Source organism: Lissotriton helveticus, chromosome 12, assembly GCF_964261635.1.
Source record: "Lissotriton helveticus chromosome 12, aLisHel1.1, whole genome shotgun sequence".
Lineage (NCBI taxonomy): Eukaryota > Metazoa > Chordata > Amphibia > Caudata > Salamandridae > Lissotriton > Lissotriton helveticus.
The window spans coordinates 138720725-138729812 of record NC_136073.1 but is presented as its reverse complement, the minus strand read 5'-3'; the positions used below and the strand labels follow the sequence as shown (position 1 = coordinate 138729812).

General features: G+C 46.2%; 2 non-coding genes across 2 annotated transcripts; both read left to right on the top strand.

Moving 5' to 3' along the window:
* The first annotated feature begins 345 nt into the window (after positions 1–345).
* TRNAN-GUU (transfer RNA asparagine (anticodon GUU)) lies at positions 346–419 on the top strand. The gene has a single exon. It is a non-coding gene; the product is annotated as a tRNA-Asn (tRNA).
* A 7987-nt stretch (positions 420–8406) lies between these two features.
* Positions 8407–8479, top strand: TRNAK-CUU (transfer RNA lysine (anticodon CUU)). The gene has a single exon. It is a non-coding gene; the product is annotated as a tRNA-Lys (tRNA).
* Positions 8480–9088: the final 609 nt, after the last annotated feature.

Here is a 9088-nt window from a genome sequence, read left to right as displayed (position 1 = left end):
AGTACTTTAGAAGAAAAGAAGCGTGATCAGTAAAAGCAGCTGTTTTGGAAAGTGTGATTGTTCTGCCAGGGTAATCTTCGGAAAGAGCTGCACTAGAATGTGAGGCTTCTAGGCGGTGTGTGTTTGGGGGGTAAACTATTTATTGTATTTTCCAGCCTGCTCGATACTGTCCTTTACATTATGTCAACATGTCTCTAGAATGGAGAAGTGTGTATTCTCCGTTCATCTTACTTTGTTTTACAAACACAGTACTCGAAATCTGCGTTTACGTAACCTCTCCAACTATGGAGCACTTCGTGTACATGGAGGTTTCCAGACAGAAGATGGGGTAAAGGTGTGCAGCTCGTCTCTGTGGCGCAATCGGTTAGCGCGTTCGGCTGTTAACCGAAAGGCTGGTGGTTCAAGCCCACCCAGGGACGCTGGCTTTTATTGTATCAGAAATGTAATCTGCGAAAATCACTAATTATGCATAATTGTAAGGGCTTCACTGGAAGTTTCTCGCTCATTATAACTCGCAGCTTTATAAACTCATGTCTGTCACTTGAAACCTTTGCAGTGCTGTCTTTGCTCAGGTTTTAGATCCGAGGCCCTGTCTCAGGTGCTGGTGGCCGCGAGCCTCGTACACAGCTGTAAAAAGATTGCGTCCTGCAATATTAGAGCGTTAGGGGGCGCCTCCACCCCAGTGTCTGCGATGTCAAACTTTCTATTTGGCTGCTATTTGGGGCTTGCCTTGGAGGGGGTGGGTCCAAGTTCAAGTTCAAAAGACCTTTATTCGAATTTCATAAAATTCATAAAAGTACCACACAAACATTACAAATCATTACAAATGTACTTTATACAACATTTTTTATAATTAATAAAATATATCCAGGTTAAAAAATCTCATACAGTTCAGCTCCAATAAATAAGACTAATTTCTTATTTCATGAGTTTTCCATTGTTTTACGTGCTCGTGTGCTCAGTCTCAGAAAAGTGCTTGTGCGAAAGATTAGTTCATCAGAATCCAAGGAGACTAACATTCTATAGGACTCCTTTAGTGAGAGTGGTCTGTTTCTTGAAGTAGGGAGTTAAAAGCCATTTAGTATATTTAGAATAAAATTTACAAAAGAATAGGAAATGCAGATCATCCTGTGAACTGACGCCATCACAGGGAAATGAATTAAAATCAATACTGTGGCGATGTCCCAATGGGAAAGACAACAAAATTTTTACTGTACACACTCTTAGACGAAACAAAAGTGATCTCTCCCAACTAGTCATGGGTAGGGTGAGATACGGCGGGAGAGGTTGTCTACACAGTTCATTCCCTAGATATTTTGCAACAGTTGATTTCTGGGATTCTCTGCCTATTCGTTCAATGTTGTAAAGTGCATAAAGTGCGTTTTTGACCTCGACCTTGTCCTTAAGTTCAATTGTGGTAGGGTCGGCAAATAAAGTGCCCCTGTCCAAGTTCAATGTTTTCAAAACTTCTGTGAGCCATGGAATCGCCATCCCCTGGTCGCAGTTTAAACAGTCTTTTATAATATTTTGTGTAAGGGAGGCAGCATCATTCCTCCAGACTCTAATCCAAAAGAGTGCTGGCCTGGCTCTAATAAAATCAGTGATATATGGCAGGTTTAATTCACTGTGACAAATATAATCAGAAGATGAAATCGGGGCGTCCAATATTTTCCTGCAAAAACGACTTTCCTCCCGTTGTATACATTGGTTGCTTCCTGCCCCCCCCAGAACTCTGCTCCATAAGTGGCAACAGGTGAGCACTGTAATTTAAAACAATTTAAAATGGCTTTAGTTGCACCAATTTTCTTTGGGCGGGGAAGATTCATTACAGAATTGATGGCTTTCGAGAACTTGCTCGTGGCGTGGGCTAAATGCCCACTCCACGAGCCGTTCGCAGCGAAAACCAATCCTAAGTAAGGGAATATAGGGACAGATTCGAGTTTATCTGTGCCTATCTGTATGGTGTTGAGCTTCTTTTTGCCAGGACCACAAGACATAATAAAAGATTTTTTTAAATTAACCCGCAAATCTAGATCCTCCATGAAATGTACAAAACTATGGACAAGAAGGCGAAGGGCATTAGGTGTGCGGGCCATGAGCACCGCATCGTCTGCATATAGAAGTGCGGGTAGGGATTTCCCTAAAATTGTCGGGACATCTGTGGTGACTTTTTTCAGACAGTTGGATAAACCATTGATATAAATAATAAACAACAGGGGTGCTAAAATGCACCCCTGTCTCACTCCCCTGCCTATATCAATGGGTCCTGATACCTCACCACCAGTCACTATTCTGACACGTGCTTTCAGGTTAGTATGGAGGTAGGCAAGGAACCTGACTAAGGTATCATCTAGCCCATTGTCTGATAGGATCTTCCATAGTTTGGATCTATTCACTAGATCGAAATCAGATGAAAGATCCATAAAAGCAAGGTAGGTGGGAGATGATCGGGCAATGCTGTACTTGTCGATTATTAATTTCAAGTTCAAGCATTGCTCCACTGTTCCTACCTTACTTCGGAGTCTCATCTGACATGGATCCAATAAATCTATGTCTGCGGCCCAATCAAGCACTCTATTATAAATTATACGTCCCAAAATTTTCAGAGTATTGTCCAAAAGGGAGATAGGGCGGTAGTTGGCTGGTTCCGACCTATCTCCCTTTTTATAAATCGAGACGATAATGCTAGTTGCCCATGTCGCCGGCATAGCCACTGATGGCAAACTGTTAAAAACATTAAGCAGAATAGGAGCCCATAGGTCAATGTTGTGTTTAATGATATCTATGGGCAGGCCATCAGGGCCAGGCGCCATATTTCCAAGGCTCTCTTTTATGGCTGTTACAACTTCGTGGGCTTCAATCTGTAAGCCAGCCTGATTTCCTGAATTAAAGTTATAAGTGGGTTGCTCCTCCGGTGAAGCAGCGTAAATTTTGGAGAAATGAGTCTCCCAAGCGTTGCTAGTTATGTTGCAACTAATTGGCGAGAGCTTCTTGCCCATTTCTCTAGTTTTCCGGACGGCGCACCAAAAAGGACCGCTGCCACCCAAATTTGCACTGATCACCAGTGATTCCCACTGTTCTGAAAGTAACGTGGCCTTTCTTTCTGCTAATTTAGTTTTGTACTGTTTCCTGGCTAACTGGATGGTCGTTTTACACCTAGGACTGGCATTGAGTGCCTTTCTTAGTTCCTTGTTAGCCAAGGAACACACTGAGTCAAACCACCTTGGGTCTTTACCTTCCTTGGGTAGTGGAACTGATAAAAGAGTTTTTATAGCGAAACACAGCGCTTCAAAATCTGCAATTATTTTGTCGTGGTTCGCATTCATTAACAGACAAGAATTAAACAGATATGAATGTGAGATTTGCACACTGTCCAGAATTGCCCCACAGTCAACCCCCTCCACTTTAGTCGTAAACCATCAATTGATGGAGTAATATCCCTCGCACCATTCAATTTCATGAAAACTGGGCTGGGTGCAAGGTTCAGGGTGATTATAAGTGGGTTGTGGTCACTAATTGTTGTCATCATTACTGTAGACTTTTCTATGCAATCTGAAAGGTTTGGTGACATAAATATAAAGTCAATAGTGGAGCTGCTGTCCCTGCTTATAAACGTGGGGGCATGAGGGATGCTGGGACTGTGACCTATGCTCATGGCGTCGTCAAGGGCAAATTCAGTTAATATATTTCCTAATTCAATGCCCCTGCGTTCCGCTTGATCATGATAGATCCTATCCTCCATCCCGTTTCTCTTTGTAAGTTTTGCATTAAAATCGCCCCCAATTAAAAAAACCTGACTCTGTATCAGTTAATACGCTACATTCCAATTTTCTTAAAGCTTTTGACAGTGCCAGAAAGTTCTTGTTCGGTACATGATAAAAATCATTATTATAAAAATGTATTAAATAAATCTTGGTCTTTGACTTTATCTTGTATTCAAGAATTTGAATATTCGGATTATCGCTAGACAGATCCCTAATTGAACCGCTTGCCAAGATCTTAATCCCGATAAACAGGCCACCCACTGCTCGTCCAAAACTAGGTTTGGATGATGTCATGCTAAAGCAGTGGTAACCCTCAATGTAAGTACAATGTAAGTACTGCTGACAGCCCAAGTCTCCTGAAACATAAGGATATCCATACCAGCGATATGTCCCTGTAGGTATTAACTACAACAGGTAAAATACTATCAGCATTAATGTTAATCTCTGGGTTATTAAGACTGTTCCGGGATGTACGGTCCTCGACCATTAGTGGATGCCCCTCATGCTTGTTGTTTAGATCTTCACTATTGGTGATACTCTCAACCGCATTATCCAGTCAATCCTGATCATCTAAATTGGAGAAGTATTCAAACCGGTTATAGGTAGGTATATTGAATAACGGCCTAGTATCGTTAGTTGGTATAGGTTGATTAAAAGCCAGTCCCGGGTATGACCTTTCTCTATGATCATAAAGGGGCATAATAGGGAATTGTGGATAATGCGAGGAGAAGACTGGCATTGGGGCTTGATGACGCCAAGTATGGCCATTTAGATGGTTAGAATCTTGGTTCTGGAAAAAAAGTGGGGACTTAATTCTAGCTCCGAAATTCAGGTCTTGGTGCAGAATGGGGAAGTTATTTGGCATGGTTTGTTTTTGGGGTATCAAGTGCCTGTAGAAATAGCCTAATGGAATGGGGTCATATTAAATTCCCAAGGTGAGTGTAATGGGGCATTAGCCAATGTTTTTTCCGCCCACTGGGGGTTTTTAAAATTTATTGTAATACAATCCCCCTCAAACTTTTTCTTGAGTGGGCCTATCCAGCCTACTCTCTGGACATGGATAATCTCCCTTGCCCCTTCAGTGGGGAGGTTGCAGTTTGTCGTTAGCCAATGGAGGGTTTTATTTTTAAGGGATAAAAAACTCTCCTCTTGGTCCCTCCTTAGTTTAGGTGTATTAACTAGGACCACCACGTATGCCCCGCATTCCGGTGGTAAATTAATACGTGGTGGAATCTGCCTAGTGGCTTTTTGAGGGGGCTGAGCCATAAGACGGTCATTAGAGGGGTCATGTAGTTGGTTCGAGGGAATCCTCTTAGGTTGATCAATGTTTTGGTTCTTCCTAGGCTCTGATGCTGCATTAGTGGGACTAGGATTTACTATTGGCTTATTGGTACTAATTCCTTTGGCCGGGGCCTGAGGGGGTTTAAGTGATGTTGTTGGTATTCCTTGGGGGTTTTTAGTTTTAGTGCATGCGGGTTTAGGGGAACTTATTGTAGCTCCTGCACTAATGTGAGCGCCTTCTCTGGGGATATTCTTAATAGAAGTACTTAGTTCGTCTATTTGTTTTTCAATACGTGTAAGCCTTCTTTCTATAGGTGACAAATAGATACTAAGTAGTTCACCCACCCTTTCCATCAAGCGATCAGTTAGGAGATTGTCATCAGATTTACCGTCCGTGCCAATAGCTCCTTCTTGATGCTCCTCGTTGGCCACCTCAATTGTTACCTCAGTAGTCTTCTTGGACCTGTTCGGGCTTAGATGTGGGTTGGAATTGGGGTTGGCACCTTTCCCACCCTTCTGTTTAGACATGCTACAGTTTCCGGTCTTAGCCAAACATGGCTTTAATAAAAGTTGTCCTTGTTTTTGTTTTTGTTTGTGTTTTTGAACTGCACCCTCCCGCCTACCTCTTTGTTGCCTTGTATTGGCTACTACTATATCGTCTGGGGTAGGATTAATCAACAAGTTGGGAGTTTTTTCCAAATCCGTGCTCGTGTCTATATCCGAGTCTATCAATGAAATTGATGCAGATAGATTGACCTCACTTGGTATTGTGTGAATATCAACACATACATCAATTAGGGGTCTCGCATTACTGGGTTTAGCCTGAAGTGGTGTAGTTGCCGATGCGATAAGACCAAGGGATGAACGTCTGGCTAGGTCTAGATCTTGCGAGACCCTGCGTTCCAGAAGTAAAATACCCTGGTCTATGGCATCGTTTGCTCTTATTATAAAATTATCTATAGGGCCAGTCACTAGTGCTGCCCCAGCTGCGGTTTTACTTCGGGTGCCCCTCGGAGACATGGTTAGGGGGATAGTGAAACAATAATCAATTTGTCAATAAACAACAAGCCCCGACAACAGTTCAATGCAAATCGGGTGAAACAAAGGACAGTGGATGCAAGGTAGTAAACCGAGCACCGTATAGGTAGGTGGGTGGGTGGGAGGATGAGAGTCACAAATTACAGCAGGACGGCTGGATATTATCAACATGAACAGTTTATGCCATAGTCCATCCTCTTGTGACAAGAGGCACGTAATGACGAAACTATAATGTACCTTATTTGGTGTTGTTCAGAGGGATGCACCCGCCCGACCTCCTCAGGCCTCTGAGGGCCGTAGAGGGCCCGCCCTTTGCCCGGGCTTAGCCCGCGCGCGTCCCGCATTGCGTGGGCAGTGGTCAATGATGTAGAGGATAGGGCGGGGCTTAACGAGCCTCAGGTGCTCCCGGTGCTGTGGCCTGCAGAGGGGCTGCTGGTCGTGGTAGTCTTCGTGATTCCTGGGGCAAAACCGACCGTGAAATATAGTCCTCCTCGGCGCTCTGGCCCCCACAAGTAATTTCTGCCAGATGACAGGGCAAGGCAGCCCCCACCAAAGACGCAGCCGCTCAGACCGCGCTCTGACCTCAGCGCAGCGGCACCCGCGCCAGCGGTTGCTGCAAGGAGTTAAGAGTCCTACGAGGCTAACGAGCCTCAGGTGCTCCCGGTGCTTTGTCCTGCAGAGGGGCTGCTGGTCGTGGTAGTCCTCGTGATTCCTGGGGCAAAACCGGCCGTGAAATATCGTCCTCCTCGGCGCTCTGGCCCCCACAAGTAATTTCTGCCAGATGACAGGGCAAGGCAGCCCCCACCAAAGACGCAGCCGCTCAGACCGCGCTCTGACCGCAGCGCAGCGGCACCCGCGCCAGCGGGTGCTGCAAGGAGTTAAGAGTCCTACGAGGCTAACGAGCCTCAGGTGCTCCCGGTGCTGTGGCCTGCAGAGGGGCTGCTGGTCGTGGTAGTCCTCGTGATTCCTGGGGCAACACCGGCCGTGAAATATCGTCCTCCTCGGCGCTCTGGCCCCCACAAGTAATTTCTGCCAGATGACAGGGCAAGGCAGCCCCCACCAAAGACGCAGCCGCTCAGACCGCGCTCTGACCTCAGCGCAGCGGCACCCGCGCCAGCGGGTGCTGCAAAGAGTTAAGAGTCCTACGAGGCTAACGAGCCTCAGGTGCTCCTGGTGTTGTGGCCTGCAGAGGGGCTGCTGGTCGTGGTAGTCCTCGTGATTCCTGGGGCAAAACCGGCCGTGAAATATCGTCCTCCTTGGCGCTCTGGCCCCCACAAGTAATTTCTGCCAGATGACAGGGCAAGGCAGCCCCCACCAAAGACGCAGCCGCTCAGACCGCGCTCTGACCTCAGCGCAGCGGCACCCGCGCCAGCGGGTGCTGCAAGGAGTTAAGAGTCCTACAAGGCTAACGAGCCTCAGGTCACTTCTATGACCCTTTCTTGCGTCAGAACGCCCCCCTGCATACATTATACCTGGCGTAGGTATAATGTAGCGCAGGGGTTTACAAAGTGACGCATCTACCTAGATGCGTCACTTTGTAAATATGGTGCAACAAGGAACATTTTTTACGTTGCTGGTGCGTCACAAAAAGTGACGCACCGGTGGCGTAAAAGTGATGCACGGCCTCATAAATGAGGCCCCTGGTGTTTACCACCCCTGCAGCTTGTCTGCTCGTGAGACTGAGGGCTCCGCGCATCATTCCTATCTTTAAGTTCCATTGCATATTTACGAAGCTTCAAAATGACCAGTCCACCTGCGTGAAGGGTCTTCCACTGCGCAATTTTTGTTTTGTTCAAACTTTCAAATTATGCCGCAGGTGATGGATTATGTGGCCAGTAGAGCAAATCCATTGTTATGCGGAAAACGACGTGACTTCAGAATCGCATAATTCCACTGGTCCTAGTTATAATCCAGCGGATGAGGCCGACACGCGTGACAATGCCTAAATGCCACAACTGACCTCATTCCATTTCACAGCCAAGAAAACCACAAAGTTAGTCTTGAGTCTTGCAATTAAACACAGGAACGGATAGTCAGGAAGAGGACCCCCCCATCAAAAAATAAACCAAATGCCAGGGGCGCGGAGTGGGAAGGAGCGTAACGGAGGGAGCAACTAAGATAACTCAGAGAGAGAGGTGGAAGAAAAGTAGAGGGGAGGTGGAAAGTCAACCAAGGTCAACCGAGAACCAGACCAGGCAGTTGTGCCTCCAGTCTCCTCTTCCTTAGAGGATCTACAGGCACTGTAATAAAACCGACCATGTCACAGGCTGTGCATTCTCATTGTGAGACGGGTACATGATATATGTGCCTTGGTGACATCAGTGCCCGGCTAGCTCAGTCGGTAGAGCATGAGATTCTTAATCTCAGGGTCGTGGGTTCGAGCCCCACGTTGGGCGTGGTATGTTTTTACAGTTAACTGAATTTTTAAAATACATATATTAATCTAAATCAGATTTGCATACTGTCGTGTATTCTTACTTGCGGCGGGCAGTAATCACTCAGGACGCTGGGGAAGTTATAGAGGTACTTCTTTATTTATCTGGTCTGAGCAGTCCGTCAGGGCACGTCTGTCCTCGTCCTCTTCCTACTGTCCACTGCCCTTTCCTGTCCCAGGACAGGAAGTGGTGTCCGGTGACCTGGTCACCACCCTGTGACCCACAGGGTCCTAGTGTCCACTGTCTATAGTCTGTCGTGGTCATCACATCTCCCCCTTTGTCACAACAAATGCAAGTACTTTCCCCATGCACACATCTTGGCGATATTGTCCACATAGCGCAAGAGGGAGAGAGAGAGAGAGAGAGAGAGAGAGAGAGAGAGAGAGAGAGAGAGAGAGAGAGTCTCTATATTTCCTCAATCAGTCTCTTTGTCTTTTTGTACTCCCTTCTTGGTCTTTGTTCTCCGCTCTGTTCTGGCCCTCCATCTTCTTCTTTGTGTGTTGTCACCTCTCCGTTTGTTCCTTGCTCTCTTTCCTCCACTTCCGGGGTTGTTATCGCTCTTTCTCCTTC